General features: G+C 44.3%; 1 protein-coding gene across 17 annotated transcripts in view; it reads left to right on the forward strand.

The window, feature by feature from the left end:
- TEAD1 (TEA domain transcription factor 1) overlaps nucleotides 1-27,819 on the forward strand; it is a 271,877-nt gene that overhangs the window by 49,048 nt on the left and 195,010 nt on the right. The window contains exon 1 of one of the 17 annotated variants that reach the window (XM_036325428.1): nucleotides 8,846-9,677. The exons of 15 other annotated variants lie outside the window; for them this stretch is intronic. The gene's annotated coding sequence lies outside the window, so the exon portion shown is untranslated. Of the gene's footprint in view, nucleotides 1-8,845; nucleotides 9,678-21,040; nucleotides 21,128-27,819 lie in introns of those variants that run through there. One more of the 17 variants, XM_036325427.1, reaches the window with a different exon arrangement.

The raw sequence follows: 27,819 nt of genomic DNA on the forward strand, positions 1-27,819 counted from the left end.
TTACAAGTGAGAGCATCCCAGACCCTGTGACAGATGGATGATCTGTACCATCCACACCCCCATGTTAGGGAGTTTTTCCATAAGTGCAGGTAGACAGACAGACAGACAAGCAAACCAACAGTATAAATACTAAATATAGTCAGACTAGATACTGTCTACCAGCTCATTCATTCATTCACCCATTCTTTCACTGCATTTTGAGCACTATGCTATTCGTGGGGCATGTGAAATTGGATAACATCTGGTAGTCCAGGAATTATTTCATCAGAAATAAAAGTGTCTGAGCAACACAGATCTCTCTCTCTCTCTCCTCTCCCCCCCCCCCCCCAGTGATTTTTCATCTTACACATTTTAACTCTCTGGCATTAAATGCTCATTTGAGCAAGTACAAGCTTCTAAATATGTTTTTCCCATATCCGGCAGATTTGTGTGTGTGTGTGTGTGTGTGTGTGTGTGTGTGTGTGTGGTGGTGGGGGGAGATGCACATATGAGTTTGGGTGTTTCGATTTGGCAGATACTGGTGATTCTTAAGCCAGTGGTTTGCAAATATCCCTTCCTGTGCGTGAAAGTTGCCTGGGTGGCTGGTTACATTCAGATTCAGGTGCTGCACTCCCAGATCCTCTGATTCACTATGTCTGTGTTAGGGCCAGCCATCTGTGCTTTAAGCCTCAGTGCGAGTGAGTTGGATGCAGGTGGTCTGTGAACTACACATGGATCAGATTCACACAGTGCTGGGCCAGGGCTGCGGAGCGGAATAGTCTGGAGTCTCATCCAGTCTCTCATCTTCTTGTAGCTTCACACAGCCTTGGGTAGGTTGTCAGGCTTCTTCAAGCATTATTTTCCTCGTCAGCCTGCCTTGCTACCCGAGAGATGTGGTAGGAGGGAGGCAGGCAAAGCACAGGAGAGAGACTCTCGTGCAAGTACCCCATGTGCAAAGCTCACATATTGGTTTCTCAGGTTCCTGGTTTATTTTTTTGAATATGAGTATATGAATGCTGCATATACACATCGTAATTTCTCTTTATTTCACAAGATAAAAGGCTATAACCACATTAAAGGGAATGAAACAAAATTTTTTAAAAAGTTTACCCATAAGCTCACCATCCTAACACAACTGTTTTCATTTTTCCTTTTAGCCCTTGTCTCTATTTCTATATAGCTATAATCATATGTAGACTCAATTTTGTATTCTGCTCTTTTCAGTAAAACCTTAAATGTTTTCCAAATGGTTACATAGTCTTCAAGATTATTCTTAATGGTCTTACGATCCATCATCCCCACAGGCTAAATTTATTTTCCCATTCATCTCTTATTGGACATGTATCATTTTTTCTTACAGTTTTATGCTATTATTATAAATACTTGAAGATATGGTTTCATCCTCCTAATATTGAAGATTATTTCTTTAGGGTGAATTTCTAGGAGCAAGATTTCAGGGTTAAAGTGAAAAAACAAACAAATTTTTTGGCTCTCGATGGATATTGCTAAATTGAATTTTAAAAGGGTTGTACCAGATTACAATGCCACCAACTGGGCAGGAAGGTACCAGTTTGAATGTCTTGGCCTCCATTAGATATTGTAATTTTTACAAAGGTTTGGCTCCATGGTACCTCATTGTTTGATTGGCATTTCTTCAATTATGGTAAGCTTGAGCATGGCTTTATTATTATTATATTTTCAGATTTTATTTAATTTCTTTGTTTTGTTATTGGCGGGGCCTATCCATTTGAGGTCAGAACTAGAAATCTAGAATTTTTTAGATTTTGGATTTTACAGTTTAAAAAGAACAAACCAAACTAACAAAAACCAAACCTAGAGCCCATCTGTATAATAAATACTTTGGACATATTTCACAGTTGAATTAGCTGCTCATGATCTGCACTTCCTTGCAGGTCACCAGTTAATGGGGTGATATTTGGAGAGTAGAAGGGCTTTTCCTCTTAAGAGTGCCCTCTTTTCCAAATGGTCACATAGTCTTTAAGATCATTCCTCCATTTCCTTTCCCCCTGCTCTCCTGTAAGCACTGTTTTTGTCTCTTTGGCGATAAAATAATAGAAGGAACAGCTTTTCAGTCATGCTCCTTCAACTTACAAAACGTGGGCTGCCTAAATTATGTACTCGTATGGGAAGAAGGATAAAGAAAATCACAGCATTGTAACAAATTGCCTTTGACCTCACTGCAGAAGCAAACGCCTCGTGTGGAATAGTAGAAAGGTGTGTTTGAGGGTGTAATCTTAGCTTGTGCTGAAGGGGAGTCCGACCTGTTTTTCAGGTTGGTCCTGAGTAACTGTGCTCCTTCTGGAATGCTTGCCATCCCCAGCATGACAGAGTGCTGATGACAAACTCTTTCACTCTGCTGTGCATACCAGGCCACTTGCCCAGCTGGTTTGTTTATTTGCCAGGGGTCAATGATGGAACCACCCTTCCTTTTGCAGCAGCACGCCCAGCATTTGATGGGCCATTCTTGCCCCCCAGGCACCCTTAGAATGATCACCTTCACCCCTCCGCTCACAAGGACCACAGAAGGGCTAAAGGACACCCACTTCCTGGGGCAGGAGACAGTTTCTTGAGCGTACCGGCTCTCTCTCCAAATGGGTGCCTGTCAGGAGACTGATGTTGAATAGCAGGGTGTATGTATACACAAAAGAATGGTCTCGGCTCAATTTCAGTTTAATTTGTTAGTGAATGGAGACGGAGCACATTTTCCCCTTCCGCACACCTCTTGGACTGTTGGCGACGTGGTACAATTAATTTATTTGTACTGTCTGTGGAGGCATATGCCAGCTAATGCAATGCAAGAGCTTTTATCTTTCTGTTTGTAATGAAGAGGGACAGGCTGCTGGCAAACAGACAGGGACTGCTGATGACTCATTCCAGACTGTAAAATGTTTTCTTCTGAAATCACAAAATGCACACTTGCACGCGGACATGCAAACCTAGTTTGAAATAGGCAGAACCAGTTTGGGAAAGTTCAGGCGCCTCTGAAACGCTGCAGGAGAAAGAAAGAAAGAAAAGGCAGGTGAAGCTGTTTCTCCAGCTCCCTGGCCTGACTGGGGGCAGGACCCCTTGCTCAGTGAGGGCCCTGCCTTCCTGGAACAGAAACACCCTGTCGCGGCTCAGAAGGCTGGCTCCTTTGTGCTGTCTGTGCTTTGTACTCCAGTAGGCGGCCTTTTCCCTGGGCCTCCTCCCGGTGGGGGCAGAGGGCCAGACGCCAGGCTTACCTGGGGGAGCCTGCCCTTCTGGGCTGCTTTCTACCTGAGATCCTCTGGCCATGAATTCTGGGCCTGTTTAGTACTGAGGGCACTGAGTTTCCTCTGGCCTTGACCATGGCTGTATTGTAGGTTGGTTGCTCTGTCACCCCACTTTGATGTGCTTCAGAAGAAATAGATCATGAAGTAGTTAACAGTCCCTTAGTCCTTTATAGTATATGAGGCATGCTGGCATTATAAGAACTCTGAGTTTGTTATATTGTTACCCCATTTGATGGATGAGGATAATGAGGTGCATAGAGTTAAGTGACGTGTTCATCATCAAGCAACAAGCTGGTAAAAAGGTAGTGGTGATGAAACAAGGACTTCGGAGTCTAAAACTGACTTTAAGGTCTTTTTATGACATTTGTTCATTAAGGACGACATTCAGCATTTTATGTGTGAGAAATGTATAAGTGATTCGCCAGGGCAGCTGTTTAGGAATGACATGAGAGAGTATACATTTCTATATTCTCTGAAATAGCAGGAGGGTCACAGGATACTTTCTGGACACCTAGAAGCAATTTATCCTGGCCCATTTTGTACTGGTCCAGAAAATGAATGTGTTTATTACAAACTCGGAAGTGTTCTTTCCTGTGTCAGATGGTTGGTTGAGCTGGCTGTGCAACCAGGGCCAAATGTAAATGTCCTAGTTGGTTTGCTCCCTGGGTGTAAGTGACAGTAAGTGCATGGGCTTGTTGACTTTCAGAGCTGGAAGGAAACATGGAGATTTTACAGATGAGGAAACTATGGCCTAGCGAGGGAGAGATTTTTGTGTTAGGAAGAATTCCATTCATTTATCCAACCATCCATCCGTGCATCTGGCAAATATTTACTAAGCCTCTGCTGGGTTGGGAGTAAGGCTTGAGCTATGAATGAAAAAGACACAGCCCTGTGTTCAGGAGCATAGAATAGTGGAGAATGTGGCGCAGAGGCACTTTGAGGTCAGTTTGCTGGGGTTGTGATGACTGAGGTCAGGGTACCCGGGCACAGTGAGAGGGCACAGAGCGGGAGGAGGGGGTGCATAGTCAGGCAAGCTTCCCTGGAGGAGTGGTACCTACTTGGGACTTGAAGGCTGGAGCTGAAAGTCATTCAAACATGTCAACTGCAAATGGAGGCCCCCCAGTTCTCATTCAATAGAAGTAGGTACCATGAAAAAGGCTCTATGTACTTAGAAACCAGCAGGCTTTAGGCTTTGTGAGACTCAAGCATGTGTAAGAAGTGCTCACTTGAGTCCCATGCTGTGCAGTATATGATGCCCACCAGCCACATGTGCTTTCGGTGCTCAGAAGTTGTCATCTGAAATTGAGTCACACCGTGAGCATGCAGTGAGCACTGGACTTTGAAGACTTAGTACAGAAAGAGAATGTAAAGTACATCCTGAACAATTTTTTCTTTATATTGGTGACAGGTTGAAATGATAATATTTGGATGTGTCAGGTTAACACAAGAAGGTATTGACATGAATTTCACCGGTTTCTTTTTACTTTAACAAGGCTACTAGAATATACATCATGACACATGTGGCTCACATTGCATTTCTGTTGGGCAGTGATGTTGGTGGCGAGAGAGGCCTGGAGAGGAAGCTGGGTTGGTGATGAGAGTACAGGGCTAGAGGGAAGAGGTGTGAAGTGTCCCAAGGGCGCCCACTGTGGCAGGCCCTCTCTGGACTTCCCTGGCCTCTTCTCTGTTGTGGCATAAACAGTCTCACAGCTGGGGCTGAGGATGAAGTCAGAAGGCCCATGAAAAGCACATCCCATTATGAACTGTGGTTGCCCTTGTAATATGCCATATATTTACTATACAGTATACTGATATTTTAAAAGACAGATACAAAAGTTGGCCCATTTCAGAATAAGAGGCTGGTGTGTGGCAAATGCATTTAGTACACAATGAATTACAGAGTGGGGGTGGGTCTGTGTGAGATGGTATGTATAAGAAAAATTCCATCTCTGTTGCCCTTGGCTTGCTCTGCTCCAGGAATTCCCTCACCCCTCACCTTGGAGTTTGCATCCAGGCTCTCATAGTCCTCCTTCCTTGTTTTGTCTGCAAAGGCCAGCAAGAGATTATTATTTCTTCTTTATCTTTCAGGTATTTAATGTTGTATTCCTGAAATTCAACATTTAATGAGTGAATGCTTAATGAGTGAATTGTCATTCTACCATCATTTACTGAAAACTTGTGTGTATCACATCTTCTGAGCTCCAAGGACCTTATGCTGAGCAGGACACAGGCCCTGCCCTCAAGATGCTCACTGTTGGGAATGGACAGTTACCAGGCCAAGGTAGAGAACTGTGGGAGCTATGGAAGCATTCCTAATTGTGACTCAAAGGATGACTTGATTAGAGATCACAGAGGAGGGAGCTAAGGGACAGTGGTGCTGACAGAAGTATGCTTTCTTATAATTTCCTTTTGGACAGTGACATTGAGGAATTGTGTTTACCTAGGATCCTACCAGCCCTCAGGGGCTTCCAGCACAATGGCAGTGGTTGATATTAATATTGCACTTGTATATTCATTACATTTTTCACTGTCAGTTATAGACTCCAAAGGTAGTGCACATGGACCAAATAGCCCTCCCGAACTGGGAGGGACAGGGCTAATTGGAGGGCTCACAGAAGACCAGTGGGGCAGAGGTAGTGGGTAGGGCTCAGCAGGGGGTTTTGAGGGACATGAAGTAGCTGTGACCTGGCAGACAGTCACGTACTCCTATCAGCAGAGAGATAGTATCTAATGCTCATCCCTTCAGGCTAGTCTTGTAATAGTGGCAGTAAATAAAACTGCTTCCAGTGTGTTCCCAGAATATATCTTTCTCAAAATATCTTCAAAGGGGTATTTGACTTGCAAGCATGTGGCTGATAAAATAAATACATTTTTAAAATGTGAACCTCTCTATGAGAGGTTTTAGTCTCTTCTCTCTCCAGGGAAAAATAAAGCCCTTCTTTAACCTCTTTTCTTCCTGAAGTGTAGAATTCCTGCCATGCTTTATAAGAAGTATTTTTGGAATGTAGCACCTGCAGAAATATAAAGGGGCTTTGCCCAAACCACTGGGCCAGGGCTACTGTGTGGGTGGTTTCTTGAAGGCTTCTGAAGCGATATCCATTCTGACACCTGCAAAACATTGGAGGAGCTGGCCCAGGGTTGTAGCAGCTGGACTCAGAGGCTCTTAAATTGTTTTTGGCTGCGTTGTGTGGGCAGGCAGCTGTAATAGACCATTCTCTCTAATATTAGAGAAGCCTTAGCATTTAATGACACCTGTCTAGAAGGGGGCTCAGTAGGAACTTCATATATATTGCTGAATGAGTGAACGACTGAATAAATGAGTGAATGAAAGACTGAGGCCCTTTCCTGGGCATTGGAGATCTTATGGGATGAGGGTGCCCTAGGCCTTTCCCTCACTTTTTGAGGGTTGCCTTGTGGATCAGCTTCATCATTACCTTGTTAGCACATGAATCACCGGAGGGTGCAGATTCTGGTTCAGTGGATCTGAGGAATCTACCAATAGTGCTGGTCTATAGGCTGCACTTTGAGTTGCAGGGATCTAATAGAGTTCAGTCAAATCATTAATAAGTCTTGCAGGAATTCCCAGCAGTACTAAGGAATGTGGATAAAGATGAAAGCTTTGGTCCTAATCTCAGAAAAACGTGTAGTCGTAGTGAAAAGTCAAGAGTCATCCTTAGAAGCTGGAGGAAAAGCAATTCCTTGTTAAACTTTGAGGAGTGAGGAGTGGTCTAGGGACAGCTGAAGGAGTGAAGGGCTTTTTTGCAAAGGTAGTGCTTGAGCCACAGTATAGAAGCAAGGGATCCTCGCATTAAAATTGTGTCTGGTTTCAACCCAGTGGGACCCCTACAGCCTTCCTCATAGTTAGCCATCCGGCTTCTGCTTCAGTGTTCCCATGTCAGGAATATATCATCTCTTGCTTGTGCTATATATAGTGCTACCATTTTAAAGATGCAGAAACGGAGGCTCCTGGAGGTTAAGTAACTCGTGTAAGTCTGTATCTTTACAGGGGCACTGCAGGGATCCAACCTTTTTTTTTTTTTTTTTTTTTTTTATTAGCTGCACTCCACTTGGCCGTGATTTGGTGAGAGAACAGAGGCAGATCCTAAAAGCTTGATTGAGAATTTGAACTAATAGGAGAGAAGAAGTAGAGGTGTTGTTGATTCTGGAGCAGGGAGGACAAGCTGTGTTGAAGGAATTGGAGTATGACTAAGTCATTCCTTGATGTCCTTGACAGGTTATACAAACGACTTGTCATGAACCCAGTTTTACCATAGGCTAATTGACATAAACAGGAGTTAAGTTTCTATGCCATCTCATCAACATTATAACACAGTGGTTCTCAACCTTGGCTGCACATTAGAATCACCTGGGAATCTGTAAAATCCTGATTTCTGGGCCTTATTCTCCGATAATTCTGTTTCTTTGTTATGGGGTGGGGCCACAACATTAGTAACAAAGAAACAGAATTTCCGGAGGATGAGGCCCAGATATCAGGATTTTAAAAAGATTCCCAGGTGATTCTAATGTGCAGCCAAGGTTGAGAACCACTGTTATAACAAAACTAGAGGCCCGTTGCAGGATGATTCCTGCAAGAATAGGGCTTCCTGCAGCCGGAGCGAAGCAGAGAAGGGAGCTTCTCCCTTTTCCGCTGCCTCAGCTCCACTTCAGTGTCCGCTGCTTCGGCTCCCTCCCTTCTCCGCTGCTTAGCTCCCTTCTGCCGCACTTGGCTTCCTTCTACACTGTCTTCAGTCTTCACTCCCGCCTGCATATGCAAACTAACTGCCCTCTTTGTTGGGTTAATTTGCACACTTGCTCTGATTGGCTGGTGGGCATAGCAGAGGGATGGTCAATTTGCATGTTTCTCTTTTATTAGTGTAGATGACATTATTTGAGGACCTGCTCTATATACCTTGGAGGTCATTTAGGAGAAGCTAGCCCTGTACTCCATGAAGGCTACTTGTAGAGTGTGTTTTCAGCCTTAATACATCTAGAGGCACAGCTCTTTCGATGGGGGCTTCACTATAGCGAAGGGCTGTTTATTTCACTGGTAGACCTTTCTCTTATAGTGAGCTTGGTAGGATCTCCTAGAATCTTTACACATTAATCCTAAGCCTCCCTCGCCTGCTGGAGCTACAGCGCAAACCTCTTTTCACATATTAGACCATTTAGGTTTATTCTCGTGAAAAATTAAAAATATTTTTTCTTACCAGATTTTCAATATATGTTCATTATGAAACATTGAGAAAATATGGAGAAGCAAAATATAGAGAAGCAAAAGGGAAAATAACTATCAATAATTGCAGCCCTCATAGATAAGTAGTCTTCCAGACCATTTTCAATGCAGGTTTTGATATGTATTTGTCATTATTTTTACAAAATGAATTATATTGTTTGTGCATATTTTGTAATTTTCTTTTTCTGGTGAGTAGAATTTCATTAATATCTTTCATTTCAGTAAATATTTGCTATTGGAATTGGTAACATATAATTTCATAATGGAATATGTAATTTGTTCCCTTTTGATATTTTGCCTATTTCCTCTCACTTTTTGCCAATTGTAAACCATGCTGTAATAAATATTCTTACAGGTTAATTTCAGTGCCTTCCTTGTTTAGGTAAACTGTATCTCTGTTATCTATTCCTAGGGATGGAATGGTAAGGCCCAAGACTAGTTTGACAATGACTCTCATGGCCTCTTAGGATGTGGCTTCACCCTCGTGTCTGCTCTCTGAAATACGCTCAGTTTTGACCAATCTTCCTGCCACGGTCTCTGGGATCCAGATCTCACTTTTCTTACTGTGAATTTAGCATTCCTAATCAGGGCAGCCTGATAGTACATTAGCTTTTTCAACGGCCTCATCACACTGAGTCATTGAGCTTGTGGGCAACCCAATCCCTTAAGACTTTCTCATGTGATCTCCTCTACTCTATACTTGTGAGTTGATTTTTTTCTTTTTGGACCTACGTACATGACTTGACATTTATCCTTATTAAATTTCCACCTTGTTAAAGTCAGCCAGTCATCATATCCTTTGAGATAGTATCAGGAGCAGACTTGACTATCCTTCATAGTCACTATCCCAACTCCCAGTCACTGGCAAATTCCAGTGCAAATGATTCAGCACATCCCAGCAGGCATTTTCACCTCCGTCGTCCTCACTAGTTTGTGGATTCTTTGACCATATCCTGTTATTTCTCCTTAAAAACCCTGTTCCTACATCCATTTTATTGTATGTGACCCAGCAGACACACAGAAAATGTTGCCATGGGAATATTTGTTTTGGTTTAACTCCAGGGATGGAGGCATGGTGGTGGTGGTATCACAGTGAGGAAGAGTATAAAGAAGTCTAGACTGGGTCTCTGGCTGAGGAGCTTATAATGAAGTCAAAGAGACAATTTAAGTAACAGATAAGTAACTGAGGAAAGGTAAGTTCAGACACTTTTCTGAGGTTGCACAAGGGTTGATTGTTTGGACTGAAGCTGATTGTTGAGATAGGTCTTGATGTCTTTCAGAAAGGCAGGCAGTAGAGGGATTTCTCGGGCATGGTGGGTGAATGCCCAAGACAGTAAAAATCGGAGTTGGGGACAAGAGAGGTAGCAGTGGAAATGCTTTCTAGGAGAACTGATGCTAGAAAACCACCCATCCATTGTTTTGAGAATTGTGTTGGATAATGATCTCACAGAGGAGTCCGTCTGAGATAGAGAAAAAAAGTTGCCCTCCCTTTTTCTTTTTTATTCATTGAGCTCCTGACTCATAAAGTTAATACCTGTTCATCACTGATGTTACCCTTATATCAGAGGGTGAACTAGAATCAGAACCCAGGTACTAGGAACTCAGATTCTTCTCCTATAGCAGTGGTCGGCAAACTCATTAGTCGACAGAGCCAAATATCAACAGTACAACAATTGAAATTTCTTTTGAGAGCCAAATTTTTTAAACTTAAACTATATAGGTAGGTACATTGTTATTAACTTAATTAGGGTACTCCTCAGGCTTAGGAAGAGCCACACTCAAGGGGTCAAAGAGCCGCATGTGGCTCGCGAGCCGCAGTTTGCCAACCACTGTCCTAGAGCTAGTACTCCCAGCCAAGGCTTCTCCATTGAGTGGTATCTTAGTTACTTGTGCAGGCTTGCAGGCTTCTGCATTCCTCCTGCCTCCTGTGTGTATGGTGGTGTCTGTCACACTTTCCTCAAATACAAGAAGCCTAGTTCGTATTTCCATGGAGGTGTATACCATAATGCATGCCTACTCAAATAACACACATGCACGTGTTGAATGTACATATATATGTAAACAGGTGCATTCACACCTACATAGAAATACGAAAACACATGCCCATATATTGTTTTTAAGGAAAATGAATGTCTAAGATGATATGAAAGCTTGGATTTGTCTTTTGTGTTGATCAAGTGTTAATTTGCGTCAATTATTTTAATTGAGAAGAGGAAATTCATGCAGGGAAATGGGGAGAAAATAACTCCAGCTAATTGTCAAGAATCTGAGGCAGTCCAGGAAAGAATGTATCCAATAGAAATTGGGAACCTTTTTAAGTGTCTAGCTCAGGAGTTTATTGTTGTTGTTTTTTTTTTTAAATCCAGTTTAGAACTACTGATAGCTTCCATTCCAAGGGGTGGCTGTCTTCGCCTCTCTCATAGTCACAGGATTCTATTTTCCTCTCCCTCCCAATTCCCTTTTGGTTCATTCAGTCTAAGTCAGCATGGGGAGCAGGGGCTACTGCAGGGAGCATTAGAAAAGAGAGGAAGAAGAGGAGGGGGGAAAAAAGACCTTACCCTCCTGTGGTGGTTCAGTGTCATCCCAGGTCCCTACCCCAGACAGAAGGTAGCAGTGGGTAGAAATAGGGTCAACTTTTTTGCAGTTCCAGGCATTTCTGTGTATGTTATCTCAGCACTATGCTAGGAGGGAGTACACGGGGACACTGAGGCATGGCCACATTAAATGCATTGCCTTGGTTTCCAGCTACAAAGGGGTGGAGTGGGCATTAAAACCCAGGCTTCTGTGTTGAAACCAGGCTCCCTACTGAACTCCAAGTCTCTTGGCAGCTCTCTGCCTGTCCTCCCTGCCTCCTAACCTGCTTCATATATATGTATATTTTTTGAGCACTACTATGTGCTATGTACTGTTCTAGATTTTGAGGTTATAGCTGTGACTAAGGCAGGACAGAGAGAGACCATGAGACGTGCATCCTCTGGCCCCGTCACCACTGCGCTCCCCGTATTCCCAGCACATCTTTCTATACTTGCAGTTCCCAGGATGTGTCAGCTTCTCACTGGACTGTGAGAAATTTGGGAGAGGAACATATTTGTTACTCATCTTTATCTCTCCAGCACAGAGCCTGGCCTGAAGTTGGCTTCATGCCTGTCTAAGGCAATTGAACGAAAGCTGTTTTGTGTTGTATGACACCCAACTAAAGCGAATAATCCATGTATTACTGCCGCTGTGTCCCAGTCAACACTGCAGAAGTGGGCTTTGTAGGCTGGACTTCCCCTGGACATCTAGAGGGGTGAATAAGGCAGCCCCCCAAACACCGCGTCAGTATGTGTGAATTGTGGACAGAAATCTCCTTGGATGTGTTAATGTGATCTTGATAATTGTTTACTCTGGCAAATAGTTTGCCTCTCAAATTCCTCTCAGTAAATCAGTATCAATACATAACGTTCTGAAATTCCAAATGCATTCTTTTTTCATCCTCTCATTTATTATTTTCATTTAAAACTGGAATATGTTAACATGATTACAGCCTATTAAGACCAAAGAGCTTGATTTTTTCCCTAGTCTTTTGTTTTCCTTTTATACCATTGTTCCACCTGGAACAAAGTACTCAGAAAAGACAGGTTTGCATGGTAGCAATGTATCTTAAAAAAAAAAAAAAAAAAAAAAGAATTCAACTTAAAGAAAGAAATGGAATTAGAGTATTATTTGTATTTAAGATTTTAGATATTTTGTTGAACTCAAATAGTTACTTTTGCAAAATGGGATAGAAGTGATCACATCTCTCTTCCTTTGAAGAAAACAAATTTATCAATAAACGTTCTTTTTTAAAAAATATATTTTATTGATTTTTTACAGAGAGGAAGGGAGAGGGATAGAGAGTTAGAAACATCGATGAGAGAGAAACATCGATCAGCTGCCTCCTGCATACCTCCTACTGGGGATGTGCCCACAACCAAGGTACATGCCCTTGACCAGAACTGAACCTGGGACCTTTCAGTCCACAGGCTGACACTCTATTCACTGAGCCAAACCGGTTAGGGCTCAATAAACATTCTTAAACCTGTCTGTGAATCTCTGACTATTCACAGTAGGTTAGGTGCAGGTATAATCCTTAAAGCTTAGTGGTGCTTAAACATGTTAATTAAATATAGACTTTTTATCAAATTTAATGGTCATATGGGATGTAATGATTCTTAATTTTTTTTGTTGTTGGTCCTTACCAGAGGATATTTTTTCATTGATTTTTAAAGAGAGAGTGGAAGGGAGGGGGGAGAGACAGAGAGAGAGAAAAATTGATGTGAGAGAGGCAAACATCAATTGGTTGCCTCCCGAATGCGCCCAACTGGGGCTGGAGATTGAGCCTGCAACCAAGATATGTGCCCTTGATTGGAATCAAACATGAGATCCTTCAGTCCAAGGGCCAGCGCTCTAACCACTGTGCAACCGGCTAGGGCTAGAACCTTAATTTTTTATTCTTATCCATTCACCAAAAAATATAGGTAAAGCAGAAAGGAAAAAAATGATGTTTCTTTGAGATAGACAGGAAAATGAGACTTGCTTCTCTTTTAAATTAGTTGTTATACATGAAAATATACTTTCTTTAAAAATTTTACTTATAGTTTTCTTACTTTTATTTATTTTATTATTATTATTGTTAATCCTCACCTGAGGATATTTTTTCCATTGGTTTTCAGAGAGAGAGAGAGTGGGAGGGAGGGATGGAAAGGAGAGAGAGAAAGAGAGAAAAATCGATGGGAGAGAGACACATGGATCAGTTGCCACCCCCACCAGCCCCGCCAGGGAGCAGGGCATGAATCCACAACCCAGCTATATGCCCTTGTCAGAGAATCGAACCCAAGACTCTTTTGTGCACTGTCTGATGCTCCAACCACTGAGCAGTACCAGCCAGGGCATAATTATCTTACTTTTAAAATCAGCATCTTTTATTGTTTTGTCAGAAATAGTCTGCTTCTTTAGAAGCAAAAAATGCTATCAGTATGTATGTATATATAATGTGGTTAATAATATTTTATGAGACTTTGTAAAGACTTAAGTTTTGGACAGTCTAGCCATGTGTAGGCCATAAGTCGGCTTGTTCTGGTAGACAGCTGAATGGAGTAGAAACAGAATCTTTCAATTGAGAGCTACCTACAAGTCTGATTTCAGCTCCCTATTTATAGATGAGTAAACTGAGTCCCAGGTTGGAGGGGAAAAAAGGAATTGCTCAAGGTTATATGGTGTTTGTGTCTTACCAGCAGAAGTTGGTAAGATTGGGTGTTGATATATCTCTGGCTCTGTAATTCACATATGTTCCATAATAAGGATGGCTTGACTAAATAAACAAAAGACTAATGAAAAAAGAAAAAGTAATTATTATCTACATTTAAAAATGCTCTGAATTTCAACTTCCCTCTCTCAGATTCTCAAACATCTGTTATCTGTGATATTTCTTTGTGAATGGATGAAAATAAAAACCCAAGGTTCATTCAAGGTCTGCTTATTCACAGTGGGTGCCCAGACAACTCATAGCCAGGCACATGTCTTCAGTGTCATTTCAGCATTACCTGCTTGGAGCTTTAATTCAAATGGATGAATGTTCCATGTCTGGACTGCCCTGAAGCTACATTGAAGCAATGCTAGGAGTCATTGTGCTCTTCAGCTGGGGTGCTATATACTCTGGCAGCTTGCTGCATTGTGGGGTTCAAGTGTGGATGAGCCTACTTTATGCTTGCCTCTTAGCATTACTCTTACAGTTTGCTCAGTAATTAGAAGAGAGAAATAGAGGATTTTGCAAAGTTTGTCCTCCTGTGTGAAACATACACCAAGAGCAGACTTGGTGATGCATATAGCAGAACAGTTTTAGGGGTGATTAAGTGATTTATATTGCAGAAACACTTACAAGGAGAAATGCTGTACATGTACTAGCTGCCTTAAAAGATGGACAATGAACTAGGCAGAGAACAGCAATTATCGCCTCTGCCTTCTGAGTTGACCTTTCAGTATCGATAAAGACTTAGCAGCCTTAAAGAATGTTTTCTAATTTTAGCCCAAAGGATAGGTGCTTGACAAATTGATCAAATTGCAATTTAAACTTTTCTTCCTGCAAAAAAGAAAATACTCCCTTGACCTCAAGCCAGTGTCAAGAGGGGATGAATCTAACTCCTGCACTGCGCCTGGCACTGGAATCTCATCCCGGAATGTCAGAAAATGGGTGTCAATTGTGGAAATGACCTTGCTCACAAATCTCCTTTTTCTAATGGAGGTGGCTGTGGAAACCTGCTTGGGAATCCTCTGCAACTGGATCCTTTTCCTTTCTGTTTCAGGTTAGAAAAATCACTGGGCTGTGAGTTTAATTTGCCTCATTAATTACTTAAGACAAGCCTGCATATGAGCTCTGAAAATCAGAGCAGTATTCTAGCCCCTCCTTTTTTTCTGGCTGTTAATTAAAAGATTCAGCCCGGCTGGTGTCGCTCAGTGGTTGAGTGTCAACCTATGAAATAGGCAATCACGGTTCAATTACCAGTCAGGGCACATGCCCGAGTTGCAGGCTCGATCCCCAGTGTGGGATGTGCAAGAGACAGCTAATCAATGATTCTCTCTCATCATTGATGTTCCTCTCTCTCTCTCTCTCTCTCTCTCTCTCTCTCTCTCTCTCTCTCTCTCTCTCTCTCCCTTCCTCTCTGAAATCAATAAAAATATATTTTAAAAAAAAGATTCAGTTCTTATTGGAGGTGATGTGTGTTGTGCCAGGTCCTGAGGGCACATCCATGGAAGGTAAGGGAGCTGCCTTCATGGAGCTCGACACTGGGAGCTAGGCGTGCTGGCAGGCACTTACAACAGTATGGGAGTGCCGGGGTCCAGCACCAGAAGGTCCAGGGGTCCCCAAAGGTGTGGATGGAGTCGGCGAAGAAGGAATGACACAGAGACAGCGTTCAGTTGATCAGCAGCCTAGCCAGGATCTCTAGCCAGGATCTCCAGCCAAGTTCTGGTCTGGATCTCCAGCAAAGTTCTGGTTCGGATCTCCAGCCAGGTTCTGTGTCCATGTTCTCTTGCTAGGTTCTCCAGGTTTTCCAGCCAGGTTCTGTAGCCATGTTCCCTCGCTAGGTTCTCCAGCCAGGTTCTGTCCAGGTTCTCCAGCCAGGTTCAGTCACCAGGTTCTAGTCAGGTTCTCTTGCCCATTTCTGTAGTCAGGTTCAGTCCAGGATCTTTTGCCATGTTCTCTCCAGCGAAGTTCTTCTGTCTCTAGTTCTGTGTAGGTTCTGTCCTCTTAGTTCTGTGTTCTAAGCTCTGTATTCTAAGTTCTGAGTCTTGCTGTCTTGTACATCTGTATTTATACCAGTTGATTCAATCCTATCAATCTCTATTACAAAGGTTAGGGCGTTTCTTATCTCCATTCCAGGGAGTAAAGATTATGTAGCTTAAGCATGATTGTTCGTAGTTAAAGTGATTAATTACCCACCTGGCACTTAGTTGAGGGGTTTTATTCCCTCCCTAACTTCAGGGGAAAATACCTACCTGGGGAAACAACCTTTCTCAGAGACCTTGGTTAAAACACATAGTGCCAAGAAGGTGAGCAAACATATCAAGAACAGTATGCCATATATGCCAGGTCCCTTGAAACAGCAAGCATGGACCGGCTCCCGGCATGGGAGCATGCAGCAGGGCACCCCATTAGGTGGACACATGACCATGTTTCTAAAGATATAGCAAAATTGCATCTCTACCTAAGATAATTGTGATAAAGATTAGGAGAAATAATGAAAGTAGAGTCCTGAGCCCTGTGCCTCACACAGTAGTGTTGAATAAATGTTAGCTGTGAATATTATTTCCATTTACTCCTACAAGGTATTTTCTTAAACTTTTGCCATTGTATTTGATTTTAAGAGCCTAACATATTTTTATATCCATCAGTTAGAATTTTGCTGATTTGGCCAAGAAGCTGCAGCTCATCCTTCAGCTCCCACAGTGACTTGGAATTGGGAGTCAGTGCTTGCCGAATGGAGGTGTGGATGGGCATTGTCTTGGACTTGCTTCCAGCTGGGCCGTGATCCCAGCTGCTGAGCTGGACAGTGCTGTAATGTGTCCAGGCTAGCACCTTCTTGGTTTTCAAAGTCTGATTTTATAGGCCCCTTGTTTTTCCTTCTTCCCCTTTTCCTGGCTGGTGATCCAGCCCAGGCTTCCCCAGTAGAGAATGGACAAAAACATTTAGAGAAAATGAAACTCTTGTTTCATTTATTCATGACCTGTTTGTTTCCACAAAATATAGTTTAACTTAGCAAAGAGAACTAAGGTAGAAATCATGCTTGCAAGCACATAGCAATGTGTCCGGCCCCTAAGTGTTGCTTTTATTGGTATAATAGGTAAGCCAATACCAGGGTGGTCTGAGCATAGGTTAGGCTGTATTTGACTCTTATCCCTGGATGTTAGCATTTTGATATTTTTGTTTTAGCTTTCTGAGCATATAGTTGAAGATTCGAGAATTCCTCAATGTCTCCTGGGATTTAAGCAGATACTTTTATCCGTAGGGAACCAATATCACTGGTACTAGTACCAAGTCCATGAATCTTATGATGTTTATCACTGTGCTTTGTAGAGAGTAACTGGTGGGAGCAGCCCCCTGTTAGGCATCTTGGTAAGTGCTTCCTATTCATTGTCCATTTCAATTAAAAAAAAATTTAGGGAATTTAAGAAACAGTGCTGAAGTGATGGTAATTAAGGTTTTAAGTGGTGGTCTCTGACTAGAGAGGGAGGATTAAGAAGATTTAAAAAGCAAATCTTAAATTATCTGTGGACAGGGGTGGTATTTAAAATATTTAACAGGTGATATGGGCATTGACACAATGGAAACCACTGGAGGCCCCTGGTGTGCCAGGCACTTACTCTGTACTTGTTGGATAGTGAGGAGCTATGGGGACGGGCATTCAGTGGGCTTGGGCCACTGACTCTTTTATGTATATACTAGAGGCCCGGTACATGAAAATTCATGCACTAGACGGGGAGGGGGGGTACCTCAGCCCGGTCTGCCCCCTCTCACAGTCCAGGAGCCCTCAGAGGCGGGAGGCTACCTGGCGATCAGGGGAAGGCGACACCGCATCACACCTCTGCTGCTGCCACTGCCGGCAGCACAAGCCTCGGCCAACCCTGGTTACCTGAGCCTTGGGCAGCCGCCATCCGAGGCTTGCCTGCGCCTCAGGCTGGCCCCACGCAGCTGGGGGGCTGAGGGGACTGGGGGACTCTGGAGGCAGGTTTGCGGCAAGGCTGGGCCCACCTGGGGGCAGGCTTGGTCTTGCCGCGTACCTGCCGCCCCAGCAGGGCTGAGGGGACTGGGCACCGCCATCTTGTGGCTGTGGGTGCCGCCATCTTTGAGGGCATGGCAGTCAGTTAGCATATTCCCTCCTTATTGGCTGTGGGTGCCGCCATCTTTGCGATGGTGTGAGGGCCAATTAGCATATTCCCTCTTTATTAGATAGGACTAGAAGCCTGATGCACAAAATTTGTGCAGGAGTCGGCCTTCCTTCCCCTGGCTGCTGGCACTGGCTTCCCTCTGACACCCGGAACCTGGGCTTCCCTTGCAGCCCTGACTTTGTCCAGAAGGACATCTGGAAGGATGTTCAGTCTAATTAGCATATTATGCTTTTATTATTATAGACTAGAGGCCTGGTGCACAAAAATTTGTGCACTCGGGGGAAGGGGGGGGTCCCTCATACCGGCCTGTGCCCTCTCACAGTCTGGGACCCCTCGGGAGATAACGACCTGCTGGCTTAGGCCTGCTCCCGGGTGGCAGAGGGCAGGCCCAATCCCTAGGTGCAGCCCCTGTTTGGGCTCAGAGCAGGGCCGATTGGGGTGTTGGGGCGCCGCCCCCTGTCATGCACAGAGCAGGGCAGATTGGGAGGTTGTGATGCCACCCTCAGTCACGCTCAGGTTAGGGCCCATTGGGGGGTTGGGGCACCACCCCCTGTCACACTCAAGGCAGGGTAGATGGGGAGGTTGCGGCACCACCCCCTGTCACGCACAGAGCAGGGCCCATCAGGGGGGTTGGGGCTCCATACCCTGTCATGCACAGAGCAGGGTCAATCAGGGGGTTGGGGAGCTCCCCCCTGTCACTCACAGAGTAGGACCGATAGGGGAGTTGGGGCACCGCCCCCTGTCACACTCAGGGCAGGGTGGATCAGGGGGTTGGGGCGCCGCCCTCTATCACCCACAGAGCAGGGCCGATCAGGGGATTGGGGCGCCACCACTGTCACTCTCAGGGCAGGGCAGATGGGGAGGTTATGACTCTACCCCATCACACACAGAGCAGGGCCCGTGGCGGGGGGGGTTGGGGCGCCTCCCTCTAACACCCACAGAGCAGGGGCGCCGCCACTGTCACATTCAGGGCAGGGCCAATGGGGAGGTTATGGCTCTACCCCGTCACACACAGAGCAGGGCCCATGGGGGGGGGGGGGTTGGGGCCCCGCCCCCTGTCACATACAGAGCTGCAGGGCGATCAGGGGGTTTGGGCGCTGCCCCCTGTCATGCTGATCCTGGTGCCGGGAGGCCTCGCGGCTCCGCTGATCCCGGTGCTGGGAGGCATATTACCCTTTTACTATATAGGATAGAGGCCTGGTGCATGGGTGGGGCTGGCTGGTTTGCCCTGAAGGGTGTCCTGGATCAGGGTGGGGGTCCCCACTGGGGTGCCTGGCCAGTCTGGGTGAGGGGATGATGGCTGTTTGCAGCTGGTCACACACCCTTCAGGGTGGGGGTCCCCACTGGGGTGCCTGACCAGCCTGAGGGGCTGAGGGCTGTTTTCAGGCTGGGACTGAAGCTCCCAACTGCTCCTTTTTTTCTTTTTTCTTTTTTTTTATTCTGGGCCAGCTTTAGCTCTGAGGCCTGGGCTGCTGAAAACAGGTTTCTGGCCTTTGTTTACCGTCTGTATTTGATACAATGTTGCGGTCCGGCTGGCTGAAGCTCCGCTGAGTAAAGCAGGTTTCTGGGGGTTTTTTAGCTTCTTTATTCGCCACATAGTTGCTGAGAGTTGCAGCTGAGAGGCCGGCAAGTCAGGCGGGGAACGTTGGAGTTCTCCGTCACTGAAGCAAGCAAGCCTCCCTGTTCGCATCAGCTGCCTGGCTGCCGGCCGCCATCTTGGCTGCCAGTTAATTTGCATATCTCGGTCCTACTCTGTGAGTGACAGGGGGATTAGCCAATGGGAAGGGTAGCGGTCGTACGCCAATTACCATGTTTCTCTTTTATTAGTGTAGATATATTGATTTTAGAGGAAGGGAGAAAGAGAGAGAGAGACAGAGAGAGGAGAACCATCGATCAGTTGGGATTGAACTTGAAAACTGGGCATTTGCTCTGACAGAAATTGAACCCTGCGCCTTTTGGTGTATGGAATGGTGCTCCAACCAACTGATCCACACTAGCCAAGGCTGGGCCACTGACTCTTTACCAACTTGTATGGAAGTATTCTAATATTTTAATAACCAGTATGGCTATCCCAGTGAGGTACTGGTTTGGGCAGTTTGGGGGTTGAGCAGCATTTGAATTGCCTTTGACAGATGTTCAGAGCTGTTAGATGGAGTCCTTTATCTCAATGCCAACGGGCTTTTGTGTGCTAAGCCTGATGATCTCCCTGTAGGCGCTTGGAAAGTGTCACATTAGAATTTAGGGTTGTCTGTTTGGAAAGCACTGAGACACATTCCTTTGTTCAGAAGGCACCTATAGTGTGGAAGTCACAGTCTGTCTTCACCAGGCCCCCAGTCTACACCAGTGGCTTCAAATGTTTCCTGCCCTTGGGCTCCAGGAATCTGCCCTTAGGAAATGATTATGAGGATGTTGCACTAACAGTGAAAAGTTGGGGCAAAACCTAAATGTCCAGCTATAGGGAAATAGCCAAATAATGGTATATTCATGACACGGAATACTCTTAACTCTTAAACATCACAAATACAAAGAAGGCTTTAAGTCTCAGGAAAATGCTGAATGTGAAATGTTAGGTGGGCAATGAAAGAACCCCAAACTGTAGGGAATACAAAGAATAACAATAAGTTATTAGTGCAAGAAAATACATCAAAATGCATTTTTAGCACTGGCTTTTGTTTGGTGGAAGGCAGTGGGAAAAGTTTGTTTTCTCCTGTGCATGTTTTCTATATGCTCCACCTTTGGGGTTATCCAGGGTATTAACTTTATCATCAGAAGTGTTCCGTAAATATTAAGTTTCGAAAATCCATTTTAAAGTTTTAAAAATTACTGTATAATCAGTTTCTGAGTATGTTGAATATAAACTTGGAGACACACCTGGGGGTTGTGTCTGTTGCCTCTCAGGAAGCTGCTGACTCCGTGGGGTAAAAATAAGAGCCTAGGTCAGCCTCCTCATGCTTAGGTGCGGGCCCTCCAGGTTTCCATACTGCTGGGGTTCCGAGAGGCCCTAATGGGCTTGTTGAAAGGCTCTGCTTGGCTTCTTATTAATGTCTCTCCCTGAGCCGTGCTCTGCTCCGCTGGCTAACCTTGTCAGAAGGTTACCCATGGCTCTCCAGGGCTCTGCTAATTTTAAACCCAGCCGGCCAGTGTGGTGGCGTGGCATTGCGCTGCAGAGTCACGAACAGCTCCCTGGGAGACACGGCTGGGAAAGATGAGCTGAGTCCCGGTTTTTTATCTTCCTCCTGTAAGTGACCAGGCACGCTGAACAAGCAAAGAGAGCTGAGATAATAGTGAGAGCTTTTATGGTAAAAATCAGGATTCTTAAAGATCTTTTAGCAGTGGCAGTGCTGGTTGGTAATTGCACGGTGTGATGTGTCCGGCATGAATTGTGTGATTTCTGACAGCTCGAGGGGAAGAGAGGGGGCTCAAGTCCTCTCTTCTAGGAACTGGACTGTTTTAAAAGACAGAATGAAAATGCCATTCATTTGACTATTTATATGGTATTCTGCATTTACAGAACTCAAACTCCACCGGCAATAGGTTCCTTCCTGAAGTTTTTATTGGTTTGATTGGGAGAGGGTTATTTCCTAAAAGGTAAACAAACAAGTAACCCCCCAGATCCCACCTTTTTGCATGCCTATCAGATGCTGGTGTGGCTATCACTAAAAATTGTCATTTTAGAGCCTTTAAAAAATATTTGCAATAGAATCCTCTTCAGAACAGTGCTGTGCCTTATAATACTCATAACCCTGATATTTTAAAATAAAACGTAAATCAGTAACTACAAAATAATGTGACATTGGGAAGCCTTTTCCCATCAAAATGTAGAGGACCTATTTAAAAAATAAGTATCTTTTTGGTTTGATTTTTATTTATTTATTTATTTATTTATTTTACCTTCCTCCTATTCAGCACCTTCAGGCTGGGAATGGACTGTGCCTGTTAGAGTTAGCTCAGTCTTCCCCTGCCAGGGCATTCACAGTGGCTCTCACACATAGGGATTACAATGGGAAACCTAATCCACCAGGTGCATTAGGTGTTTACCTGCCCAGCCAAAGAAGGGCATCTTTTCTTGTAGCTGGGTCTCTACCCACCCTCTTGTAAAACAGTTGCTAGAAGCAAATTAAATAAGTTTAGTGTATGGAGTAAACCCAGATGAAAGCAGTGGATGGAGAATCAGTAACCTGCTAACTGGAGACAGTGGTTGAAGTTAACTTTATTTGAAATGCCCAGGCTGGGTCAGACCACATCAAGCCAGCAGTCTTCCTGCATGAGGGTAGCATGGGAGTGGACTTTGATTTAATTTTAGAAAAAATAAAAATGCATAAATGCTTTTTATTAGCCCCCCTCTCCCCAAAAAGGCCCACCCCTTCTTCAATAGACTTAATTAGCTTTCTCTTGTTTGGATTTAGTTTTGAGAAAATTAAAGCTGAGTAATTATTGGGAATTTGTTGAATGGAATACTTGTCAAAATCTTCATTGACCCAAATCTGACTTTTATAGAGAGCATTAAATAAGCAAAGTACAAAGCCCCCATTCCTCTCTTGTCCTAAAATAATGTTTTGAAAAGCACATTCAAAGTAGTTAAGTATAACATAAATATAAGCTGCTCTGGACTGGTTACTAAATGGATGAGTTATAAAGTACATTTCTTAAAACCCACTCCTCTGTGACTCAAATGTCTGCTTTTTTCTTCTTCTCCTGGGCTGCTTTATTTCTCTTCCCTTCTGCACTTGGCCTGCACACCCGCCTGGCCTGGTGTAGGTCCTCTGTTATTTTTGTGGTAACCTGACACTACTCCTGACTGTGCCCCCTAAGTCCCTGGGGCATGAACTGGCTGTGAGCTGAAAAGGCGGCTTGCTTCTGCTCCTGCTGCCCATCTCCTGGGTAGAGCAGCTGCTGCCCCAGGGCTGTGATGCCACAGACTGGGGAGGGTGTGTGTGTCATCAGTGAAGACCTCCCATTGTGGCTCAATAGGTGACAGGCCCTACCCTGTGGTGGGGGCCCTGCAGCTTTGGTGTTGAGGCTGGAGGCCTGCCAGTCAGGGTTTTGGAGACTGAGGGAAGGTTTTAGAGCCATTGAGTTCTTTATTTTGGTCTAGAGTATGCCTCAGGCTGTCTTTGCAATTCCTTAGACAGGATGAATTTCTTAATAGTCATAAAAATTGTATTAATATTTTACATTGAACTAAATTGAACAATTACTTATTGAGCTGGAGTGGGCATGAGGTACAGAAATAAATGGGACAGAATCCCTGCCTTCTGAAAATTTGCAGTACAGCAGGAAAGACCGATACATAAGTAGTAATCATTAATTATAGTTACATACATTTGTTCAACAGCTATTTGAGAACCTGTGCCAGGCACAGTTCTGAGATGTGTGTGCATACACATAACCACTAACCTGCAAGCATGCAGGTAAGTAATGTACATAATGACTGCCAATGATTGAGACACCTCATTTAATCTTTATAATAGGTAGGTAAAAATGATTATTTTTGTTTTGTTGATACACAGAGAGTAAGTGTATATACTGAACTGCTTTGCCATATAGACTCTCCAGTGAGGTCCCTGCAACTCTAGGGGTACCACAGAGAAAAATATTTAGCAAGCATTTGTTGAATTCCGTCAATTTTCCTGGTATTGAGAGATATTAAATGTAGGAATGTTAAGGAATTTACCAATTCGCTGTGAGACAGTATCTTACGAGAAATCCTGGGGAAGTGTACTAAGTGCGGTGTTGGAAGTTGGTTTGAGGTGCTATGGGGACACCATAGTGACTTGTCTGAGTGGAGACATCTGCTAAGGCTTCCCAGAGGAGAGGTTGCTGACTTTGGTCTTGGAATGACTGTTCAGACATTCATCAGGCAGTGTTGCTGGTGAGAGAAGCTTCTGAGCAGAGGGACACAGGTGGCTGAAGGGGTGAAGCAGGTAGCCTACTGTGTCTGCACACCTTAGAGTGGTCACGTGGCTGAAATGTAGGGGACTGGATGGGTGTATGAGGAGCAGGCTGAGATCAGGAGGTAAAGGCCATGGGTGCCCCATTATGCAGCTGGGTCCTAGAGTGGGGCGGGGGAGGGGGAGCTGCTGAAAGATTTCAAATGAGTGTATGATAAAAGGCATATTTGTATTTTAGGAAAACTCTTGCTGAAGAATAGCATAGGAGAGTCTTGCAAAGAATGCATCTCCTAAGGATTCTGATTCAGTACTTCTGTTATCAGAGCTGGGATTTATATTTCTAAGAAGCCACCTGTGTCTTCCAAATGTACATCCAGGGTTGGGAACCTGGTGGAACCAGGTTGTCGGCAGTGTGGCGGTGTGGGGACTGAGGCGACATCCCAGCTCAGAAAGAAGTTGTGAGGCCCTGCCCGTGAGAGAGGAGCAAAGTCAGTGGGTTAGAGAGGAGTGGAAAGAATCTATTTGAGGGATGAAGGGATGAGTAAACATTCTTGGTGACAAGTTGCATCAGAAGGGATGGCAGAAGCCAGAAGCCTGGGATGATGGCCCAGCTTGGGTGCTGCTTCAGCCAGGTTCTCTGAGAGGAATCCCTCAGGAGGCTGTGGGATTGGTTTCCCTCACTCAGGACCTGGAAAATGGTTTTTGGATTTTAATTGGTGCTTTTACAGACAGAGGCTTAGACACAGAGAAGTGACTTTGAAGGTGCCAGAACCCAGTATGCCATTTCTGTGAGGCACACTCACAGGCTGACGGTGAAGGTTTGGGTTTGTTTGCTCTGCCTTTGGGTCTTTTGGCCTCTCAGGTTGCATCCCTACCATTAGGCCACTGGACTGAGAAAGAGGGAGGGCTTTAGAGGCTTTGTAGGTGTGATTGAAAACGGATTACATTTTAGAGAGAGGAATTGAGAGTTCCACCTTCCTCTACCAGTTTAGCAGAACCTGTAGAAGGAAGAGAAATGTATATCCTTCCCTCTTTTTTTTTTTTTCTCTCTCCTAAAGAGATGCCTTCTCTGTGTGTGTGGTGCATGCATGCATTGTGGAGCTGCAGAAGTGTTGATGGAATCAAGTTGTGGGCTTTAGGCTTTTTTGCTTTATACATTTGCTGAGAGGTTTCAGGGATGAGGAGGGAAGAGTCTGACTGTCTCCTTCAGAACACCCTGGGCCATGTAGAAGTGAAGGCAGAGTAAGGCCTGATTTCAGAATTGGCTGCCTCAACCTTTTTGTTTGTACCTCTCTGCCTGGGGGTCTTGTCCCACTGTGTGTCCTTGCAGTGCTTGTGGACCTCCCAGAGCTGGTGCTGTGCACACAGTAGTTACTCAAGTAATATTTGTTAATTGAATGAGTGGCTTATTGTCTAAAGGGGGGGACAACAGTTACTCAATTCTTTCGCCTCAGCTAGGTTCTTTCTTCTTCTGAAGTTGAACTAGGCATAAACCAGGGACCAGGACAGGGATGGAGGCCAGGGTGAGGCTTTCATCGGCCCCTGAATTTGCATCCCTCTCCGTGTAAGACCTGTTTTGCAGCTGCGCCCTCACTGTCGTCATTAAGTGGCAGATTGTATTTTTTATTGGAAGGGTGGGGACTCAGTTGTATCAGTGAACATTGGGAACCAGAAGATATTTTTGAACATGCAATGTCATGTATATGAGCTGGTGTTTGCACACTGTGTGAGCATTGGCATTCCAGTCCCCATGCAGAATTCGGGATGAGAACACTGGCAGCACACAGCCCTCTTTAGGGACCAGGGAAATGGAGAGCACTTGAAAGCAAAGTCTGATGAGCATATTGGAAGAACTGAGTGACTGGGTACCTAGCGGAGTTAATCTTGTGGCTCTGGGCTGTTTAAACAAGCACACCTGTATAAACTATCATTGTCTTTTGGCGAATTAAAACGCCTTCATAAATTTGAAATGCTTAGGGACATGCCACATTGTAACACTTGAATTTATCTAGAGAACTGGCCTTGGGACACTGAAAAGGCTTTTGATTAAAAAATTCTGATTCCAAATTTTAAAATTATTTGTTCTTTACCCCCCATTTCTGTTGCCTTTGTATGAAACAGTACAGACCTTTTGTTGCGTGGGCAGTCCCCTGCGATCTGGCGGAGCTTACTTTTCCAGCCTCTGCCCCAACCTTTCTGTTTTCTTGCTCTGCCCTTTCTTCACAACTTCCCCTCCATGGACATCTCTGAGCGGGCCTCTCAGTGCCCTTCTCCTAATCGGCCTGCTGCGTCCACTCAGGCTGTAAAACCGCCTAAATGTCACCTACCTTGAGGCTGTTGTTGACTCGAGACAGAATCCACTCCCGTTTCTGTGCTCAAATAGCACTTTTATTCCTCTTTTGACATCTTATATTCATGTACTTGTTCATTAATTCATTTACTCATGGACTCACTACTTAGACATCCGTTCGCTCATTATTTTGGGGGAACATTTACTATTTACTAGACGTTCCGTTAAATGCCCAGGACAGAAAAATGATTAAAGGCATGGACCTCACATGGGTCTCACAAACCCACAAACAAGGGTGACAGACACATAAGTCATTCCTATGCAATGAGTGAGCAAAAGTGCTACTGGCATTCAGGAAGGAGTTGGGGCTTACATCTTGAAGGATAATAACTTTGTCTTCTTGCTGGAAGGGTACTCCTTGAGGGTAGGGAAGGTTACACATTTACTCATCTCCATCTCTCTCTCTAGCACCTGACACCTGGGTGGGAGACATGGGAGAGGGAGATAATTATAAAACAAAAATAGTTTTCCTGTCTCATTTCAGAATGAATTTAAGGCAGCTTACAAGGCTGTAAAACAGCATAAATTAAGAGTGGGGCAAAGAAGGAAGAAAAAGAAGGGAATAGAGTTGAGGACCTAAAGTGGATTTAGGAATGCAACCAAATTTGTCAACTAAAATAACCTCTCTGCTTTCCCTGAGGGTTCTGCCAGAGTGGCTCAATGCACCTTGGTAGCCAGTGAGTAAAGAAAGTCAAGGCCTAGCTGGTTGGCCACAAGGTACAAACACATGGTGTTTGGTGTTTTATCAAACTCTCCTTTTGCATTTTTATAAAGAGCAACCTATGTGATTTGATGAAGGACACCTCAACATCCTTGTAGAAAAACCAGTGACTAATTCACAGTTTGTTTTGTAGTATGCTAATGACATCACATAAAAGCATAATTCAATAAAAGCAATTATTCAGAGCTCCTGGAATAAACTTTCTCTAAGGTAACTATGGAGTTGGAAAGGTACTGGATCAAACAAGTTAGTTCCGTTCTTATGCATTGTCCCACTTTTATCTAGTGTTAATGTCACATGCCACTGTTCTCAGTCCTAGAGGTCACACAAGCTCTATTTCTGCTCCCAAGGAGTTGTATGATCATGTGTTGGGACTCAAAAAATACTATTGTATGATTTGGTTAGCATATCAGGATCTCTATGTTCAGATCCATTAGAAATGGATATTTAAAGGCATATAGGCCAGACCCAACACCCACACTCACTCACAAGTGATATTTCTGATGGTTGAGATGATGGAAAGGAACCAAGTGTGTCATGACAAATTGTGGTCTTGGTTACCCGAAGTTGACAGGAAACAGGAGTTCTTTCCTTCTGGGCAGGCTGGAGCTTAGGTTTTGGATCCACTGATGAGAATGCTGATGAAATCCATGTGGATCAGTTGTATCTTTAGAGAGCAGTTGAAAGCCAGTGTATGTATTTAGTCAAAGAACCAAGGACTTGGACTTCACAATTCAGCACTTTAAAATGCCATCTTGGTTCCAGTTTTCCTTATAGATCGGCTTACAACCTCTTCCAAAGTAAATTGTGTATTTACCTGTTGCCTCTGTCTCCCACCATGCTGTCTAAATAATCCAGGGTAGATGGCCAGAATGAGAGAAGCATCCTAAGTCATAGAAGCTGGAGAACCATTTCTCTATGTAGCAGAATTAGAATTTTGCCAAAGGAGCTGCCTCTAGGCAGGTCAG

Source organism: Myotis myotis, unplaced genomic scaffold, assembly GCF_014108235.1.
Source record: "Myotis myotis isolate mMyoMyo1 unplaced genomic scaffold, mMyoMyo1.p scaffold_m19_p_10, whole genome shotgun sequence".
NCBI classification, from domain to species: Eukaryota; Metazoa; Chordata; class Mammalia; order Chiroptera; family Vespertilionidae; genus Myotis; species Myotis myotis.